Below are 20,342 nucleotides of genomic sequence, written 5' to 3'. Positions count from 1 at the left end.
TCAAAATGCAATAAATGTAATAATCAGATAAAACTGATTAAATATTACTGCCAAACTGGTATCAGATTACATGAGAAAAGTCAAAAGTGGAATGTTAAACATTTTCCAAATACGTACCACATTTATTCCTTTGTCTCATCTCTACCTGGAAGACGGTGTAAATAAAATTGTTTCTAAACCAGTATAAAAAGGACACATTTCCAGAATAAAAATGTAGATGGCAGACAGGTCTGGCAGCACCAGAAGAATAAGGAACCTGGGAATGCCTGGATAAGGTAACGGGCTTTGATCTAGACACTGTTAAATTCAATCTGGCAGTACTGTATTTGACTTGGGACTTAGTTAAAATCCTGCAGTGGGTGGTTCTGAAAATAAAAAACCAGTTAAACCATCTGGCTCTTCAGCTATGCAAAATATAAAGCAATTTGCCTGGCTACCCTCTTTCCATCACTCCCTCTCCGATGACTTTCATTGCTAGATTCTATTTTTGGCATTTTTATTATTCAGAAAAACATTTAAGCATGCTGAATCCCCCTCTACCAACTGACTTTGATAGCAAAGCTTTTCAAAACATAACACACTGACGGTCATAAATTATCTTTTGAAAAATAACACAGACATTAGACTAGATGATATTTTTTCATACTTCGTTCTGCTATCACATAGTTTTATCTTTTGAAATTAGGTTATATAGAGATGCAATTTACTTAGTGCTCCAGTGGCTGGTTTTTGAGGTTTTGTAAGCTATTAAACCATTATCCAACCTACATCAAATGATAAATCTTTTAAAATGGAAAACAGCCAATCATGAAGTGACAGCAATACAGAGCAAGAAAATGAATTCAGGTACAAATTCATATTTAATGGATATAAACCTCAATGGCTGTGGAATTGAATGCTAAATATAGTTAATTTAATTTACTAGCAATCTCCTTTAAAGCAATCCATACTTTCTCAGAAAATTAAATAAGCTATTGTACACATTAGTTTTGGAATGTACATTTTCCCTTTGTGAAGTGTGTCTAGAAAAATACACAAATAAGGCTAATCTATATATGAAAAAAGATGGGTAGTTCATGGAATTAGCCTTTTTAACTATAGTCACATTCCTCATTTTCCCTGCAAGTGTCTATTAGTTCATAAATATAGAAATGTCTAATATTAGCAATATTCAAAGAATTACACTTTTCAGCAGTAAGAGACCACTTAAAATAATCTACATGAAAAAGTTACAAAGTCTTTCATTTACTGAGTATTACTGAAGCAATGGAAAAATACATAAATCTATATACTGCCATTAAGAGTGTAAAAGAGTAGGAAATTTCTGGAGTATAATTTGATAATACATGTTAAAATATTTTTTATATTAAAATATTTTAAAATAGACTTACTCTTTGACCTCAAAATTCCATGTCTAACAGTTTATTTATTCTAAGGACATAGTTGTAACAGTATATTTGTGTGTGCATACACATACACACACACACACACACATCAGCGGGAAGATAAATGCTTTATGATATATATGTGTGTGCTTATATATCATGTGCATGTATGTGTGTGTATATATATATTTGGGCAGCATTTATAAAATAATATTTATAAATAAATGTAAATGATGTAAATAAATAAAATGTAAACAATGCATGATATATCTAAAGAATGTGATGTTATGAAGCTATAATGACAAATTATTTTTTAATAATGTGCCAGTTTATCGGTGATTATAGAATTAAAAGAAGGACATCTATGCTGTTTCTGGGAGACATGACAATTTTTTTTGTCTGTGTGTGTAAACACGTGTAAAATGTGGGAGGGAAAGGAAGGAACAAAAATGGTAAAATGTTGAAGTTGAGTGATGAATACATGAGAGTGCATTACACTGATCTTTCTACTTTGTGTGTTGAAAAGTTTCATAGCATTTTTTTAAATACACGAGGTTTCATACCCCTTTTTGGAAGTATAATCCACCCTTGAACAACAGGAGATTGAATTGCAGGGTCCACTTATACAGATCTTTTACCATACAGTTCTGTAAATGTGTTTTCCTTAGGGTTTTCCTAGTAACATTTTCTTTTCCCTAGCTTACTTTAATCCTAAGAACACAGTATATAATACATATTACATACTAAATACCTGTTAATCAACGGCTTATCATTAAGGCTTCAGATCAAGAGTAGGCTATTAGCAGCGAGGCTTCCAGGCAGTTAGAAGTTTGTGGATTTTCCACTATGCAGATGAGAGAGGGGAGCTCTACCCCCCTTCTCCACCTGTTGGACAAGGGTCAGTCTTTGGGTGGTGGAATTGTGGACACTTTTTCTTTTTATCCGTGAATGTATATTACTTAGTAAATATTTAAAAAGTAAAAATGAACAAAAATTAAATCTACAGAAAGACATGTTTTGCTTGTTGTTTCCTCAACACTATGCTCCATCCAAGTGCACCTCCCCTCTCAGTTCCATGTCCCCTGTCAGACCTACTTGCTTTCCAAAGCCAATTCTTCACTTGAGCTAAACACATACAGTGAACTTTTGGTTCAGCATCACTTTGTTCCTGCTGAAGCCATAATACCTACTTCCAGTCTCTTGCTGTTCTGATTCTTGCTATTACCCAGAACTGACAATTAAGTCCCAGCAATTTTCCTGGGCGGAGTTCTTTTTCTCTGTTGTTCTTCTGGTTTGCATCTATGCGTACATAGGCCTACATGTCTATTCTGCTCCTCCTGACCTTAGTCAACCCCTGTCCATTCACACTGCCTCTGGCCTTCTGCTTTGGCCTTTGCCCCTTTTCTCCTTAGATTCATAGCATCATTTGATTTTTCTTCTGGTAATAATCTTCACTAATTTGGTTTGTGCAGTACATTGTTCACATCTGTTCTATATTCCACCCAAACCTATAACCTCCATGGACTACAGAGCTCTTGTGCTGCCCAAGCAGACATGACACAAATCTTAGCAGAGAAGATAAAATCAAGGTGTGTCAGTGCTGAATGATCTGGACTAGAACTTTTTTGGCATTTCTGTATTCTCAGAAATGAGGCATATGACTGGAGGAAAAGCTTGAGTCTGGAGCTAAACCACCTGAACTCAAATCGTGGCTCGGCATCTCAGTAGCTATGAAACCTTAGACACATTAAGTGGCTCAGTGTTACCATCTGTAAAATGGGAGTAGTATTAATGGTGAGGATCAAATGAGCAAGTATACATAACACCATTACAACAGTGCTTGATACACAAACATACTAAACTCGTATTTGTTCTTATTACTAAATCTAATATTTATTATGAACTTCTTTCAACAGGGCAATCACTAAACAAATACTTGTGGGAGAAATTTAAAATAAATGTTCAATAACAAAGGAATAAAACACAAAAGTTATGTCTTGAATGTGTGAATACTTTCCCTCCTTTAGTAAATATTGATTGAGCTTCTGTGATGACGAAGCTGCTGTGCTTGATACTGGGCATAGGGCTGAGAACAAGATAAATGAAACCTTTGCCTTATGTCACTTACACTGTAATGGAGCTTACATTCGAACTAATGAATGAACTTATCAGTGGCTTTGAGATGCCAAGGAATGTGATTATAACCTTTGTTCTGAAGTGGCTTTCTCTTTTCCAGTAAAGCCATCTCCCTGTACATTCAAGTATTTTAGAAATTTTGCTTCCATTCTTCTTGACTTTGAAAGGTGATTCATGACTATGAATTTATCAAGTTAAAGTTTGCTTATTCATTTTATCAGATTAGATTCAATTTTAATTATATAAGGGGTTGAATAGAATTAAACACGCTTCACTTCAACATAGCAAATAAAATAATATTAGGCTCAAAAAGATATTCAGGGTTTGTTTGGGTTTTTTGTGTTTTTTTACTTCTTTATTTTTTTGAAAGAAAAAATACCTTTATTATTTTTATTATACATTTTTACAATGCCTGCTTGCTGACAAGTTTTCAATAATTCATAAAGGAATAAAATACAAAGGCAATCCAATCCCCTGATTTAAATAACCACCATTGATATTATATGATAGCCTTTTCATGCCTTTTCCATGCATTCATTTGCATATACTTTACATGAATGGGACCTATTATAAAAGAAGTCATCACTAGCTTGCTTTCCTCTTTCCCTTCTTCTTTCACTTTTTGCCTCTATAAAAAATGTTGAAATAACATTACATATGAACATTCTCTATTGTACTTTCATTTCTGTAGGTTAAATTCCAAAAGTAGGATTTCTAGGCCAAAGTATCTATATAGTTTTAATTTTTACTGATAATGCCCAGCTGCTTTCCGGAGTAGCCATATCAACTTAGAGTCCACCAGCACTTTATCAGAGTTCTCATTGCTCCCCCTCTTACTGACACTTGGTATGTTCAGGCTTTAACATTTTTTTTTTTTTTAACAATTTAGTTGGTATAATAGTATCTCATTTTAATTTAGATTTACATTTCCCTGATTTTTTCTCCTTTGAAATGCCTTTTCATATTTAGGGATTTTTTGGACATTCAAAATATGAGAGTTTTTGTCTTTAATAAATTCTATAAAATTTCACTATCCCTGCTAATATTGTTTTTATCTTTATTCTGTCTAGAATACTTTTAGATATAGAACTTTACACTTTATCCTCCATGTCACTTAATATTTCTTTCAGATTTTCATTCTTATTTGTCTTTTTGTGATATTTCTGTGTAATCTCTTCAGATACCGGTTCAGTAATTATTTCTTCAGTTATGCCCATCTTCAGAATACCATCTCTAAGTTCCTAATTTCAACCTTCAATTGCTTTCTAGTAGGCTTACTTCTTTTTTTCATATTAGCTGCTTCATTTTGATAGAATTTTTGGCATGTTACTTTTAATCTCCTCTTATAATGTTCCATTAAACTCAATGAGCACTTATTTTATATTCTGTATATTTGATCATTCAAAATTGGTGGTCTATATGCATCTGATATTGCAGAGATCTTTTTGTTTATAACTGTAGTATTTTATTGTTATTTATAAAAATGGACTCTTAGGTATTCTAGGCATATGTTCATATTATTAGCAAGTAGAGATAATTTGCATTTTCCTGATATTTATACCAGTTATTCCATGTTTTTTGCCTTATCTCATTTACTAATAGCTCCAAAACAATGTTGAGTGCTACTGAAAACATTAGCATCCCTGTCTTCCTTCTAATAGCTTTTCTAGAAAATCATAGATTAAAAGGTGTTAAGTATTTCCCTTACCCAAACTCTCATGAAAAAGACAAGAATGATTGAAAAGACATAAGTATACAAGGATAAAGACAATGTGGAAAGGAAATTACTTTAACACAGTTTTGGAAACTAGGAAGTAGGTGGGTGGCTGGTATACTAGTTTCCAAAGACTGTTTTAAACAATTACAACAAACTCGATGGCTTAAAATAACACATATTTATTCTCTTACACTTCTGAAGGTCAGAAATCCAAAATGGTTTCACTAACCTAAACCAAGGTGCTGACAGGGTCGTGCATCCTTGGAAGGCTCTATGGTAGAGTCTTTTTCCTTATACTTTTGCAGGTTCTAGAGCCACATTATTGGTTCAGGGCCCTACCTTCCATCTTCAAAGCTAGCAGCAAACTATCTTCAAATCTCTCTGTTTCCATTATCTCATTACCTTCTTCCTCTTCTGAGGTCAAAAAATCACTCTCAGCCTCCGCTTACAAGAATACTTGGATTACATTTAGGGACCATCTGTACAAAACAGGTAATTTCCCCATCTCAAGATCCTTAACTGAATCACATCTGCAATGCCCCCTTATGCCATGTAAAGTTACATTCCCAAGTTCCATGGATTAGGTCTTAGATAATCTTTTGAGGCTATTATTCAACCTACCACATGTGGTAGACTTTAGCCCATCAAAGCTGAAAATTACACCTTCAGTAAGGAGGTGAGCAACAGAAGTAAGCAACAGAAACAGGATATTTTGTCCCAGAACCACATTAGTCAACAGTAATTAAAGCTGTCAGCAAGGTACCTCTACAACTGGGGGTTACTGGTGGGGTAGAAATCAGAAACGGTTAGCCATGGAATACATCATTAGATTCCTCAGATCACTTTCCCAAACGTTTACAGTCAGGTCACTTCCCCTGTCTAATGCAGTGGACCCAAGGACACTACACATTGTTAAGGGCAATGACACCACATGAAAAATGAATAGTCATTAATTATCATTGAGGCCAGGATATCTTTTCCCAATGGGCTCCTTAGAAGGCTTATAGAGAGGCTGATATATCCTGGGCTTGAGAATAAATGAATATGCTTTGTGGAAAAGCACAAGGACAACAGAAGAAAGATACTGACCCATGTGAATCTCCCAATAAAACCAAATTAAGTACCACACAGTAGATCCCACCAATGGACAAGACCCACATAATCATACATACCTTTGAACAATTTTTGATGTCTATTTCTTAAATCCTAATGGAAAGTCATATATAACCAGACATTTGAAGAAAGCCTCTAACATAAAGACTAAAGTAAACAATGGGGAAAAAAATCTCAGCAAAGAAGCAAAAGAGCTTTTTTTTTTAAACTGACACTTTAGATCTCAGAGAGACTAGAATTATTATACTCAAAATGAGAACATGAGGTAATTTTTAAAAATGCCATGCACAGAAAAAAATAAAAATCTTGGAAGGTAAAATTATGACAGTAAAAAAGGAATGTCCAATAGAAAAGTTAAAGACAAAGATGAAGAAACCTCTCAAAAAGCAGGAAAAAGGGGAAAGACTAGCATATTATTCCAGAACTTAAAACACTGAACATTTACAGTTCCAAGAAAAAAAGGTGAGAAAAGATGGAGGAAAGAAAATTATCAGAGAGAAATATTTAAAAATTTTTCCAAGCTGAAGCATATGAATTCATCAAGAGGGATCATCAAGTGCTCAGCATAATGGTTACACAGACATACATAAAAGCATGTAATTGTGAAATTTCAGAATACATGGGGGCATAGAGAAAATTCTAGAAGTTTCCCAAGAGAAATTACAAGAGTCCACATTGCAGAATCAGAATGACATCAGACTTTTCAACAGAAATGCTACAAGCTAGAACACAGTGAAGCAATGCCTTTGAAATTCTCAGGGACATGAATTTCCAACAAAGAATTGTATACGCAGCCAAACTATTAAATTAAGTAGAATAGCCAAAGTTAAAATAGTCAAAATTTCAGTAATCTTACTGCCCATATGCATTCTATCTCAGGAAGCTACAGGAGAATATAATCAATTAAGATGAGGAGGTTAACAAAGAAGGAAGAAAACAGGGGATCCAAGCAACAAAAGATCCAAAAAAAAAAAAAGAAGAGTCCTTACAAAAAATAAATGATCAGATTCCCCAAATTCATGGTGATGAGACATCTAGGACAGTTTTTCTCTACTGAGGGTGACCTGGTCTCTCAGGGGACATGTAACAATTTTTGGAGACAATTTATTATCACAGGTTGGGCAGTGGGGAGAGTGCTACTGGCATCTAGTGGATAGAGGCCAGAGATGCTGCTCAACATCCTATACTGTACAGGGACAACCCCCTACAACAAATAATTATCCAACCCCAAATGTCGATAGCACTGAGGAAGTTGAGAAATTCAGTTCTAGGGTAATAGCTGTGCAGCAGGGCGAAACAGGAACCAGTACAGCTTAAACAGATTCTAGATTCATTCTGTGGTCAATTCAGAACCACCGACATCTTAGAACTAAGCCTCAAAAAGTATCTTTTAACAGACAGACAAAATTATGATATAATGGGAGCAGTGTGGTCATAGAGGCAGGCGGAAAGTGCTTGACACAACTGAGCCATTTTCCTGGACTCTAATTGCTATACTACTAATTTTTTGCCTAATATAAAAGACCCCCCAAGATTTGCCAGGAACTCACATTGCAACTTTATCTGCTGTCAGTCTTCTCTCCCATACAATGTGATTTTTTTGAACGTACATCAATTGAGTTCTCCATTCATTGCTCATACTGTTCTTTCCTCTTTCATTTCTCTATCCACCTTGTTCTCCCAAGGGAATTCATTATCACCACCCAAAACTGAGCTCCAAAAGTTAATAAAGTGGCAATCAATTAAAAAATAAAATGGCTCCTAAATATCAATGCATTCTTAATTAATTTTAAATACATATTAATCATTTAAACAATTGGTTTATATATTATTTAAGGTGATTCCAACTACTGTAATCAACAAGCTCCAAAACATAGAATAGCTCAAGCATAATAGAAGTTTTTTGCTCACTCTCATAAAATCCAAATTTCAAATTAGTAGGTGCCTTTCCTCTCAGAAGTAATTTAGAGTTCCAGGCACCTTCTATTGCATAGTTCCTCCTTCTTGGCTGCTAATTGTAATGTGTTCATCAGCATTAAATGGGTAAGTGGGTAAAAGTATGAATAATATATAGGAGGTCTTTATGGTCCAGGCCTGTACATGACATACATCACTTTCACTTACTCTGCATTGGCTAAACCTCAGCCCTATGGCTGCACACACTGCAAGGAAGGCTGGGAAATATCAACCAGCATGCTTAAAAACAAATGGCTGGTTAGTAGATAACCAATCTCTGCCATGGTGTGGTTCTGAAAACTTTTCTACTACTGTTCAGAAACAAAGTAAAAGGAGATTTGGTTATTTGTAATATATATTAATAAATTATCACATGGCTATTGAAATTCTACAGCAGAATTCCAGTGAACGGAAACATTAAGATAGAAACATTCAGGAATATAGGAAAAGTCCCTGAATTGCAAAGAATAAAATAAAGAAGTTCAGATGAACAGATAGTGTCAATTACATCAAGGGTAATTGTGAAGAAACGGCACCATGCTGCCGTTCTGCCTGGGCTGTGGAAAAAGGCTGATTGTGGAGCAGGGACAGCGCTGCCACCGCTGCCCCTGCAACACGTGCCGAGACGTGTCCTACATCATGCACAAGGTAACAAATCGGAAGTATCCAAAGCTGGAACAAGTGGATGATGTGCTTGCTGGTGCAGCTGCCTGGGAGAATGTTGACTCTACTGCAGACTCAGGTCCTAAATGTGAACATCTTCTTGCCTATTTCATGTGGTTGTAGATCTGCTCTGCAAAAGAGCCGATGACCACCTTCTACAAATGCTGCAATGCTCCGTGTGGACACCACTGGAGGGACTAGGGCCAGGCTGGCCCATCTGTGTCAGTGTCTGTTTACCTTGTTCCCTAGGGTGGATTTCCAACCTGGGAGTGTGAACATTGTGTCCTGACAGTCTTTGCTGGTGTGGCAGAAAGCGAACCCTTTCAGGGTAGCTGGCCAGGGTGTCAGCAAATGCAGCCCATCTGCCAATCAGTGGATGAGCTCATTCATGGTGTGTGTGGGGGGGGGGTGTTTGTGGGTGGGGAAGGGTATCCATAATGCAGTGCACTGTTTAATGTCCTGCTCATTTGTTTTTACCCGTATTAGGTAATTGACATTCTCTCACCATCAACCCTCTTAAATATTTACCCCAATTGCACAATAAAGTAAAATTTTATAACTTAAAAAAAAAGAAAGGAAAAGAAATAGTGGAGAGCAAGGAGGTAAACATTGCCATAACGGGCAAAGAGAATGCTGCTCTTTTTCCTGTGAGTCAGGAGAAGAGAAGCTCTGTTGGTCATTTAAGAAACTGGAAAGCCAATTCTGCCAAGGAGGTTGAAAAGATGCAAAGATGGCTATGAAAAAACTGAAATGCTGAAGGGAAATTTTCTTAATACCTTAGGGATTTCTTCATATGGAGTGGAGTGGGTAAGTTGAACTGTACACAAAAGGCTTGCAGAGCTGGGTAGGTGAGGATTTGTGTGTGTGAGGATCTTATTAAGGTGATCATGGGATCTTTTATTATGACCTTTGTGCTGGTATTGAGTTCTTACAACACCATGTGGAGATGGGTGCTACTATGTTGGGTGGTTTTTTTGGGGTGTTGTTGTTGTTGTTTGCAGGAAGTCACTTGCCACGTGTCACAGAGGTAGATAAGAGTTTGGGCTAAAATTGGAATCTTGGTCAGGTTACCTCCAGGGTCCCTGAAACATTTACTCAAAATCACTGCTATCATTTGTTGTTGTTGCTTATCTGTTGGTCTGTTTGTTTTTTTCTTAATCAAGTCTACCAGTTAAGTTATAGTAACATTATACTTCAATGTTTACATTTAAGTAAACATGCTTGCAATGTTTAATCAATTTTTTTACACTATAAATTATTTTTCAGTGTTCATTAAAATAGTGATTATCAATCTGATAGCCAAAAACAAATGCAGGGCTTTGGAGATAATTTTGAAGAAAAACAGGAACAATTAAATAGAAAATAAGTTAAATGGTTTCTTGAAGTTATTTCTAGTTCTAGCATCCTATTTTTAAATTAAGATTTTTAAGCAAAAATAGGTCTTTAAAACTTCTCTTAGCAAATTTAATTTAGAATAGCGGTCAAACACCATATAAGTTGTGAATTTTTAAATCTCCACTAGAAATAGAAACTACTACCAACCTTAATTTTACAAAGTGTCCTGAGAATTCTCATTAGGATACATATTTCTTAAAATGAATTTTTATGAATCAATTAATTTGGGAAAGTGTCACAACTAACATCTAATTGCTACTATGTACTTAGAAATGTTAGCTCTTTCTTTCCTTTTACAAATCATGTTAGCAAAATGTCAGTAGACAAATACATATTTAAGAAACTCTATACTCTAATTAAGGAAATTGGAATTTAAATAAAGTGAGTCTCCCAAGCATCTCATATTTAGAATATCCTTTCACCTTGAGAACTACAAAAATAAGGGTAGTTATTTGAAATGCTTGGAATATATGCCCGCCGCTCCCACTGCTCAGCTAACAAACTTCCTTCATATTGGAATTTAAATGTCCTTTCAGTGAAATCTTTCCTGACTGCCCCCCCCCCTCCCCGAGAATATCAGGTAAATGCTGCCAGGATTCTGAAAAAGATTTAGAGGAAAGAGTATCAGGATTGTTTATCAGTGTCTTCTGTGAACACAGATAAAATGGATTTACTTAACTAGTTTTTGCTTGTATTATAATAACTTCTTTTTTTTTTTAGGGAGAGGGTATATATAGTTTTTGAACCTAACATTTTTCCTCTATACTTAGCAAGTTTTCTCTCCTTCAAAACACAAATGACACTGCAAATGCCAGAGATTTCAGGATACCATCCTAATTTAATTGCATAAACACAAGTCAACCCTATCTAGCCCTGCTGCCCTTTCCAACTCAACTTGCCCTATCTCTTGACATTTCTTATGTTTCTGCTAAAATGTTGCTATATGATCATGCATTTCATTGCTTTTGCTTAATCATAGCTTAAAGGAGGTCATTTTGTCATGAAATCACTAAAAAGTCATCTCCATATGTATATACACCTGATTTTATTGAGTGTATGACATCATTTAACTCTAGATTTTGATTGTGGTTAAAGAGAAATGTCTGAGATTCTCTTGTATGAGTTCTTCCAGTTGTCAGGGTAAACACCCTTATATTACAAATTCTTTAGTAATAGGAAGAACCTTTTCCTTGCCCAGAGCCTGACACAAAATAGACAATCAGAGGAATTTGTTGCATGACCAGGTCAAGTAGATCAATGGCTTAATTAATAAAGCAGAGTATTCTTTTCTTTGCTATTCTTACTAATATGTTGCTTTTATTAAGTACAAAATTCTTTCAAATGAGATTTTCCATTTTGACTAGCCGTTTTGTACATCATTGTAAATAAGACATAACTTTATTTCAATAATACCTACTCTCCTAAAGCTATTTCAAAAAATAGAAACAGAAGGAAAGCTACCAAACTCATTCTATGAGGCCAATATTACCTTGATCCCCAAACCAGGCAAAGACCCCCTCAAAAAGGAGAATTACGGACCGATTTCCCTAATGAATATGGACGCCAAAATCCTCAACAAGATACTTGCTAATAGAATCCAACAGTACATTAAAAGGATTATCCATCACGATCAAGTGGGATACATACCTGGGATGCAAGCGTGGTTCAATATTCACAAATCAATCAGCGTGATACATCATATCAACAAGAAAAGACTCAGGAACCATATGATCCTCTCAACTGATGCCGAAAAAGCATTTGACAAAATACAGCATCCTTTCCTGATTAAAACCCTTCAGAGTGTAGGAATAGAGGGTACATTTCTCAATCTCAGAAAAGATATCTATGAAAAGCCTACTGCAAATATTATTCTCAATGGGGAAAAGCTGGAAGCCTTTCCCTTAAGATCAGGAACTCGACAAGGATGCCCACTCTTGCCACTATTATTCAACATAGTACTAGAAGTCCTTGCAACAGCAATCGGACGACAAAAAGGGATCAAAGGTATCCAAATCGGCAAAGAAGAAGTCAAACTGTCTCTCTTCGCAGATGACATGATACTCTATATGGAAAACCCAAAAGAATCCACTCCCAAACTATTAGAAGTTATAGAGCAATTCAGTAATGTGGCGGGATACAAAATCAATGCTCAGAAATCAGTTGCATTTCTATACACGAACAACGAGACTGAAGAAAGAGAAATTAGGGAATCCATCCCATTTACAATAGCACCAAAAACCATATGTTACCTTGGAATTAACTTAACCAGAGATGTAAAGGACCTATATTCTAGAAACTATAAATCACTCTTGAAAGACATTGAGGAAGACATAAAAAGATGGAAAAAATATTCCATGCTCATGGATCAGAAGAATTAACATAGTTAAAATGTCCATGCTACCCAGAGCAATCTACACTTTCAATGCTATCCCGATCAAAATACCGAGGACATTTTTCAAAGAACTGGAACAAATAGTCCTTAAATTTGTATGGAACCAGAAAAGGCCCCGAATCTCCAAGGAACTGTTGAAAAGGAAAAACAAAGCTGGGGGCATCACAATGCCGGATTTCGAGCTGTACTACAAAGCTGTGATCACAAAGACAGCATGGTACTGGCACAAAAACAGACACATAGACCAATGGAACAGAATAGAGAGCCCAGAAATGGACCCTCGGCTCTTTGGGCAACTAATATTTGATAAAGCAGGAAAAAACATCTGGTGGGAAAAAGACAGTCTCTTCAATAAATGGTGCTGGGAAAATTGGACAGCTACATGCAAAAGAATGAAACTTGACCACTCTCTCACACGGGGGTAAACAGAAGGGGGAATGAAACATGAGAGACTATGGACTATGAGAAACAAACTGAGGGCCTCAGAGGGGAGGGGGGCGGGGTATTGGGATAGACCGGTGATGGGTGGTAAGGAGGGCACGTATTGCATGGTGCACTGGGTGTTATATGCAACTAATGAATCATCGAACTTTACATCGGAATCCGGGGATGTACTGTATGGTGACTAACACGATATAATAAAAAATCATTTTAAAAAAAATACCACTGCCAATGAAAGAAAAAAATCTTGAGAAAATGTGAAGATGGCTTACCTGTAGAAGAGAAAAGATAAGAATTAAGAGTGGATTTCTAATCAGAAACCATTCAAATAAAAAGAGCGTGGAGCAAATTATTTAAAGGGTTGAAAGAACACACACACAAATACATACACACAATCTAGAATTTTATATCGAGTGAAATTATCCTTCAAAAGTGAATGGCACCAATAAAAAAAGTGAGTAAGAAACAAAGATTTTCTCCAAAAAACAAACAAACAACAACAAAAAACTAAGATAATTCATCACCAGAAGACTGGCCCTGCAAGAAATGCTAAAAGATGCTTCTCAGAAAAAAGAAAAACAAGTTCAGAAACTTGGATTTACATAAATAAAGTCCACTGAAGAAGGAACAAATTAAGGTAAAATATTTTATCTTATTTTTGATTGATCTAAGGTAATTAATGATATAGTTGAAATAATATCTATCATCATTTGTAACTATTCACTATTCACGGCAATTGCAAACATATGATGTTCTTATAGGGGAAAATCTGCAAAAATTTAGAAGCCATACTAAGACTGGGCCCCCAGGAGTTTCTTACTCTCACTGCAGCCCACACTTGGTATCCAGCAATCCACTACCATCCATGTGCCTAAAACTCTATAGCTCCAGAAGACTTTGCTCTGGGTAGCACATCTCAGTTGCCTTGTGCTTCTCTATGTGCCTGTCTCTCCAGATTTCACAGTGGCAATTAGCCCTATGACCTCGGTTTTGTATAATGCCCAGGACAAGTAATTAATTTTGAGTTTTTTAAACTTTTTTTCTTGTTATACTTACAGGTGTGGTGAGTTCCAAACTCTCTATATGCCAGAGCTGAGCAAAAAAATAAATATTTGCATTTTAAGAACTATTTGTTTTTTTAATGTATATTTAGACAAGATAGAATACAAAATAAAGCAATATATGTTTCTACATACTCATAGTCTGTCTTAATATTATCAGCATAAATCCAGGCCTTTGAAATATATATATACTTTGTCCTGGGTAAAGGTTACTTAGGGTTTTGTGGTTTGTTTGTTTTGTAATGAATCATTCATCTTTACAAAAAAAAAAAAAAGACATAACTTTATTTCAATCCCTGTCCAGTCCAAAAATCAATGTTTTAATAGAAAAGGCGCTGAACATTAAACAATCTCTAAGAAGGGTCTACTTTTGTTTGAATTAATGCAAAGGCCATGAGAATCTGACATCTTGATCCATCTGGCCAGACATAAATGTCCTTATAATGATACTCTGGAAAGTTACTTTTGAAATCCCATTTGGTTAGACTGTGTAATGAGAGTGGCACCAAGGGTTGCAGTCTGTATCACATCCCCACTCCCCAGAGATGGATCATCTTTTGAAGCATTTGAAAACTTAAAAATAGACTCTTATATAGAATTGTATTACCCCATCTCATGTCCTTTTCCAAAGACTGTAAGCTGCTGAGGAAATTTTGTGGAAGTCTTTTCATCTGATTTGTGTGTAATAAATTGAGACTGGAAGCGCCTCTGCAATTGTTAGGGAAAACACTGCCCACTCAATGGTTAGAACTCAAACCAGATACCCAGAATGATTCACTGCTATTTTCATCTATAAAATACTAGCGAGGTAACTGGGTGTGAAACATTAATATCTTTTGCTATTTCTAATCAGCACTTGAACCCATGTTCAAGGAGAAGGCACAGACGGGAGGGAGAGACAGAAACTGGTCCACTTATCACCCTCCTGAGCTGTGCTGTCTACAGTTAAATACTTCAGTTTATTTCCTCTGCAAATCAATTTGACACAGCTGAAGTCTGGTGCATTCCCTTGCCTATTCAATTATTTCTTTAGAACCCAAACTCAAAGATAAGCACTCTTGGAAAAAAACAGCTAAACAAATCCATCGTCCGCATTACATCAAACTCTTTCAGAGAGAAAATGCAGTCGACAGAGATCATCCTACTGAGTTGCCGATGTCTAAAATGTCACTCCTACAGGACATTTCCCTCCAGGACAGATTTTGGTTTTGCTTTCCCAGATACCTTCTTTGGCCCTAGTGGTCTAGAGGCATTTTAAATCAAGGCAACATCTGTGCTGAAAGGGGGCAATGGTGACACCCTCTTACAAGGGGAGCATGAGGGAGATCCATAAGCAATTCTAATAAATGGAAAGTCCAGCTAGAAGCCTCAGGCTGGAATGAATTTTACTCTCTGCTGTGTCAGCCAAAGGCTGTGTAGCTTCAGTGAGCTCTATTTTTGGAATCATAGAGCCGATTGCTAAAATCATGAGGTTATCTTACCAACTGTACTAAAATTTCCATTCCTTGTATCACTCTGAAGCTGGTTGCCCTTAAAACATAGCAAGGATATTTGTTTGGCAAAAGCCAACAGAATATTGGTTATGGACAATGAAACTATTTTGCAAACAAAGGAATATATTGAATAACATCAGGGGAACCAGGTGAAATTTTTGGTTATTCTGTTTTTTGAGTTATGATTAGGGCACAAACAGAGTTTACATCCTGGCTGCCTGATTTGTAACCTAAGGAGTCTTCTGTTTACCATCTTTGTGTTTTAAGGTCTTCGTGACAAAATGGGATAGTATATCACTTCAAGAGGTTACCACAAAGATGAAATGAGGCAAAGCATGTAACACATTTGCAGGCTACCTGACATACATAAAGCACTAAAAAAAAAAAAAAAAAAAAAAAAAAAAAACCAAAACCAAACACTAGGTCTCATCTCTTCCTCCTTTGTTGAGTAATCATGGCTTACACTCAAAAGAGCTCCTTATTGGCAAGGAGATTTCTGAAGTCATTTATCATTTTTAATGGTGCTGCTTAGTTTGTCTCTAGTGTTTTCTTCTTGGTTATCCTATTGTGCAGTCCTAGTAGATCAAAATAACACAATGCTTAGATTATTCTTACTTTGACATTTTGATATAGTTCCAACCAAATATTTGAAGTAATGGGAGGATCTAAATTCACCATTAAATTAACCATTAAGGGGCCACCTGGGTAGCTCAGTTGGTTGAGTGTCCGACTCATGGTTTCAGCTCAGGTCATGATCTCAGGGTCATGAGATTGAGACCCATATTGGGCTCTGTGCTCAGCATGGAGTCTGCTTGAGATTCTCTCTCTCCCCCTCTACTCCCCCCCACTTGCACTATCTCTCTAAAATAAACATTTTTTTTTTTTTACAAAGTTAACCATGAAAGTCCCCCCCCCTCTCCCCCCCCCCACTTGCACTATCTCTCTAAAATAAACATTTTTTTTTTTTTACAAAGTTAACCATGAAAGTCTCTCAGAGTCTCTGAACTCCAGGAAACAGAGGGTTACAGGAGGGACAGGGGTGGGGGGATGGGGTAGCTGGGTGATGGGTATTAAGAAGGGCATGTGTTGTGATGAGCACTGGGTGTTATACACAACTACTGAATGGTTGAACACTACATCAAAAACTAATGATGTACTATATGTTGGCTAACTGAACATAATAAAAAAAATTAACCATTAGAACACTGTACGGTGACTAACATAATAAAAAAATTTAAAAAAATAAAGTCCAGTAGTATATAGTTCAGAAAAACAACAACAACAACAACAAAACACACAGTAGATTAAAAATCAGGCTACACATATATATACAAAATATATACACATATATATACAAAATATATACACATATATATACAAAATATATACACATATATATACAAAATATATACACATATATATACAAAATATATACACATATATATACAAAATATATACACATATATATACAAAATATATACACATATATATACAAAATATATACACATATATATACAAAATATATACACATATATATACAAAATATATACACATATATATACAAAATATATACACATATATATACAAAATATATACACATATATATACAAAATATATACACATATATATACAAAATATATATGAAAAACACATATATATATACAAAAATATATATATAAATATATATATGTACAAACACTAAGTTATAAAGACAGGACTAGAAACTTAAGTCCCCTAAATTAAAAAACAAAAACAAAAACAAAAACATTTTGTGTGTTCCCTCATAGCATATAATACATCTTCCTATCTACCTGGGTTACCTGGAGCAGGTCACATGATCTTTCTGTATCTCAAGGAGGAATAATTATACCTGACTATTTCACCAGAGTATTAGAGGATAAATGAAGATAAGGTATATGAAAAATTTTGAAAAACTTCCCATGACCTCATTCTGACACTCTGGAAGATAATATGCATTTGACGTATTTTTATCATATATTTAGCATATGATGAAGAATAGGTCAGCTGTTTTTTGAAACTAAATTCTAAGTGGTAAAAGAGTGTGCAGCTATATACTCTCCTATAAATTATGCTTGTGATTATGAAAGAAATGATAGAGATCCTACGGAAACATGTGTATCAGACGTCTATTGCTGCTAAACAGCTGTGTGAGTCAGGGCTCTCCAAAGAAAGAGAACCAAGAAGAGATACCTAGATATATTTAAGAGTACAGAATACTAGTAGTCACCAATTTATCCAAAATTGTAAAGCCTCTATTCTCCTTTCTCCCCCTTTCTATTCACTCCTGTGAATTGTGTGGTTACTCCATTTCTCATGCTGTCACATTTTACTTAAGATTAGTCCAAAGTGGTACAAATCAAGACATGTTCTTAACATTTTTCATTGCCTAGAGTAAAAAGTAGAGCTACATACCTATTTAAAGCATTTAACATTCCAGCATTTTTTCGTAATTTTTGAGGTTGGGGGTGAGGGGAGTGAGGGTGAGAATTGGAAAGAATACTTACAAACATCCTCAGTAGCCACCTTAGAAAATCTGTGTTTAAACTTACGCTACGTATTTTATTAGAAGGGCTACACTGGAAATTTTACTTATTATTTCCTTATAACTACAGTTCTCTTATATGGGCAATATTAAGTTTGCTAATTAATCATGTTTTATAAACTGAATATTTAGAGTTAAACATTTACATGTATCTGCATATATTTATATGTACTAATTTATGAATGTGTATCAATATTATATACATAAACACATATAAATACATACAGTTTTTAGAATATAATATGTCAGACATTTTGGAAATGTATTAAAATATAGTACCTTATTTAATATAAATGAATATATAAATATAAATAAATAAATTTCCCAAATACAAGAGCCATTGAGAAATGTAGTAATTGAAAAACTCCCCCAAATTAAAAATTGCAAGGAGTGTCTTGAATGCTACATTGGGAGTGCCAGTAAATACAAGAAGCAATGGTAATGCTACATGATCTCTTTCATGTACTTTCCTCACATAGCCCTTTAAAAAAAATTTTTTTTCTGAGGCAGGCTAAGAGCTTTTGATCAAACACTTTATTCTAAATTTAATTATTTTTAAAAGCCAAAAACTTTCACTTAGAAATTCCCTAACTCTGTTTCCCTAATGAACATTTAGATGCGTACAAAGTTAAAGATTTTTTTTAAACTTTTTAAAAAACATTTTCCCCATAGCTCTTAAATTGAGAAAATTTAGGAAAATGTGACTTATCATACTTTTTCTTTTGAGGATTTTATTTATTTATTTGAGAGAGAGGGAGAGAGACAGCCAGCGAGAGAGGAAACACAAGGAAGGGGAGTGGGAGAGGAAGAAGCAGGCTCTTAGCAGAGGAACCTGATGAGGGGCTCGATCCCCGAATGCTGGGATCACGTCCTGAGCGGAAGGCAGACACTTAACGACTGAGCCACCCAGGCGCCCCATGTATTCTTTACAACTCAAAAATACATATATCCATTTGTCCAAGACTCAAAAAAACCAAAGACGCAACAATAACTCTGACCTCAAACTGAGCTTAGGCAGTTTGATTCCTAAAGAAATTTGAGGGGAAAATAGGAGATGATTACATTTGGATAGAAAATAAGAATGAGTATTGCTCAACACATTTTTTTTTGTAGCCCCAAATTTCTAAATGGCTAATATCAATCTGAACTGTTGAATTTCTCTTAATTATGCAAGTGAGCTTTTAAAACTCTTGATAACAAAGAAAAATCCTGGAGAACTTACACTTCTAAGGGCTTTGGAGGATGCAGAGCTGGGGAGAGGTCCCAGTCAGGCCAAGAGTACAGTCTGCAAAGTAAACCCCAGCCGTGGTGGTGCATCACCCCAGGAGGATTCTGAGGCATCAAACAGAAATATATGTAAGGAAAAAAAACAAAACAAAACCAAGAAGTATATGTAAAGGAATTCAGTGCTGCAGTTTAAGAGGAAAAGAAGTTCAAATAAGGAAAGCAACATTGCAAACGGGATGGATGAAGAAGTCATGAGAATTCCTTAAATATTCAAGAAAAGTTACTGCAATTGGAGAGTGCAGAGCTGCTCTCAGGCATCTCACAGGCAGAGGACAGTGAGACTGATAATGAGCCCCAAATGAAAGAAGTCCCTTGTACGAACGTAGGGCCCTCTTGTGAAGTTCTGGACCAACAATCGTTCCTGCACAACCAGGCTATCAGTTGGGGAATACAGATCTCATCATCATTCTTTACACTGGAAAATGTTGCCTTTCTGTTTGGAATAGAAGTTCTTTTGTTTGTGTGCACAAGTGTTAGCCTTAAGTAAGCATTCAGGTGATTAAAGGTTGCATAGCATATTCAGGGTATTTTTAATAATCTATTGCTTCTAAGTACCTTAGTGAAGCAGAAGGGTAAATGTTCAAGGAAGTTGATGGAAATTGGGATTTTTCTGGGTGTTTTATTAAAAGACTAACAAAAAGAAAAGTAAGATTTGAAAAATGATCTAGCTTCCCTGTTACAGAAATCGCTATCTGAAGGTTGTCCAAAATGAGGAACCCAAAGAAGATGTGTGCTGGGCT

General features: G+C 35.5%; 1 protein-coding gene and 1 pseudogene across 4 annotated transcripts in view; one reads left to right on the top strand and one right to left on the bottom strand.

The window, feature by feature from the left end:
- TMEM196 (transmembrane protein 196) overlaps positions 1 to 20,342 on the bottom strand; it is a 216,320-nt gene that overhangs the window by 182,721 nt on the left and 13,257 nt on the right. The window lies entirely within an intron of this gene.
- Positions 8,845 to 9,171, top strand: LOC103658855 (annotated as a pseudogene).

This window comes from Ursus maritimus, unplaced genomic scaffold (genome assembly GCF_017311325.1).
Source record: "Ursus maritimus isolate PB19 unplaced genomic scaffold, ASM1731132v1 scaffold_3, whole genome shotgun sequence".
Lineage (NCBI taxonomy): Eukaryota > Metazoa > Chordata > Mammalia > Carnivora > Ursidae > Ursus > Ursus maritimus.
Note: the sequence above shows the minus strand (reverse complement) of the source record. Positions and strands in the feature narration are given on the sequence as shown.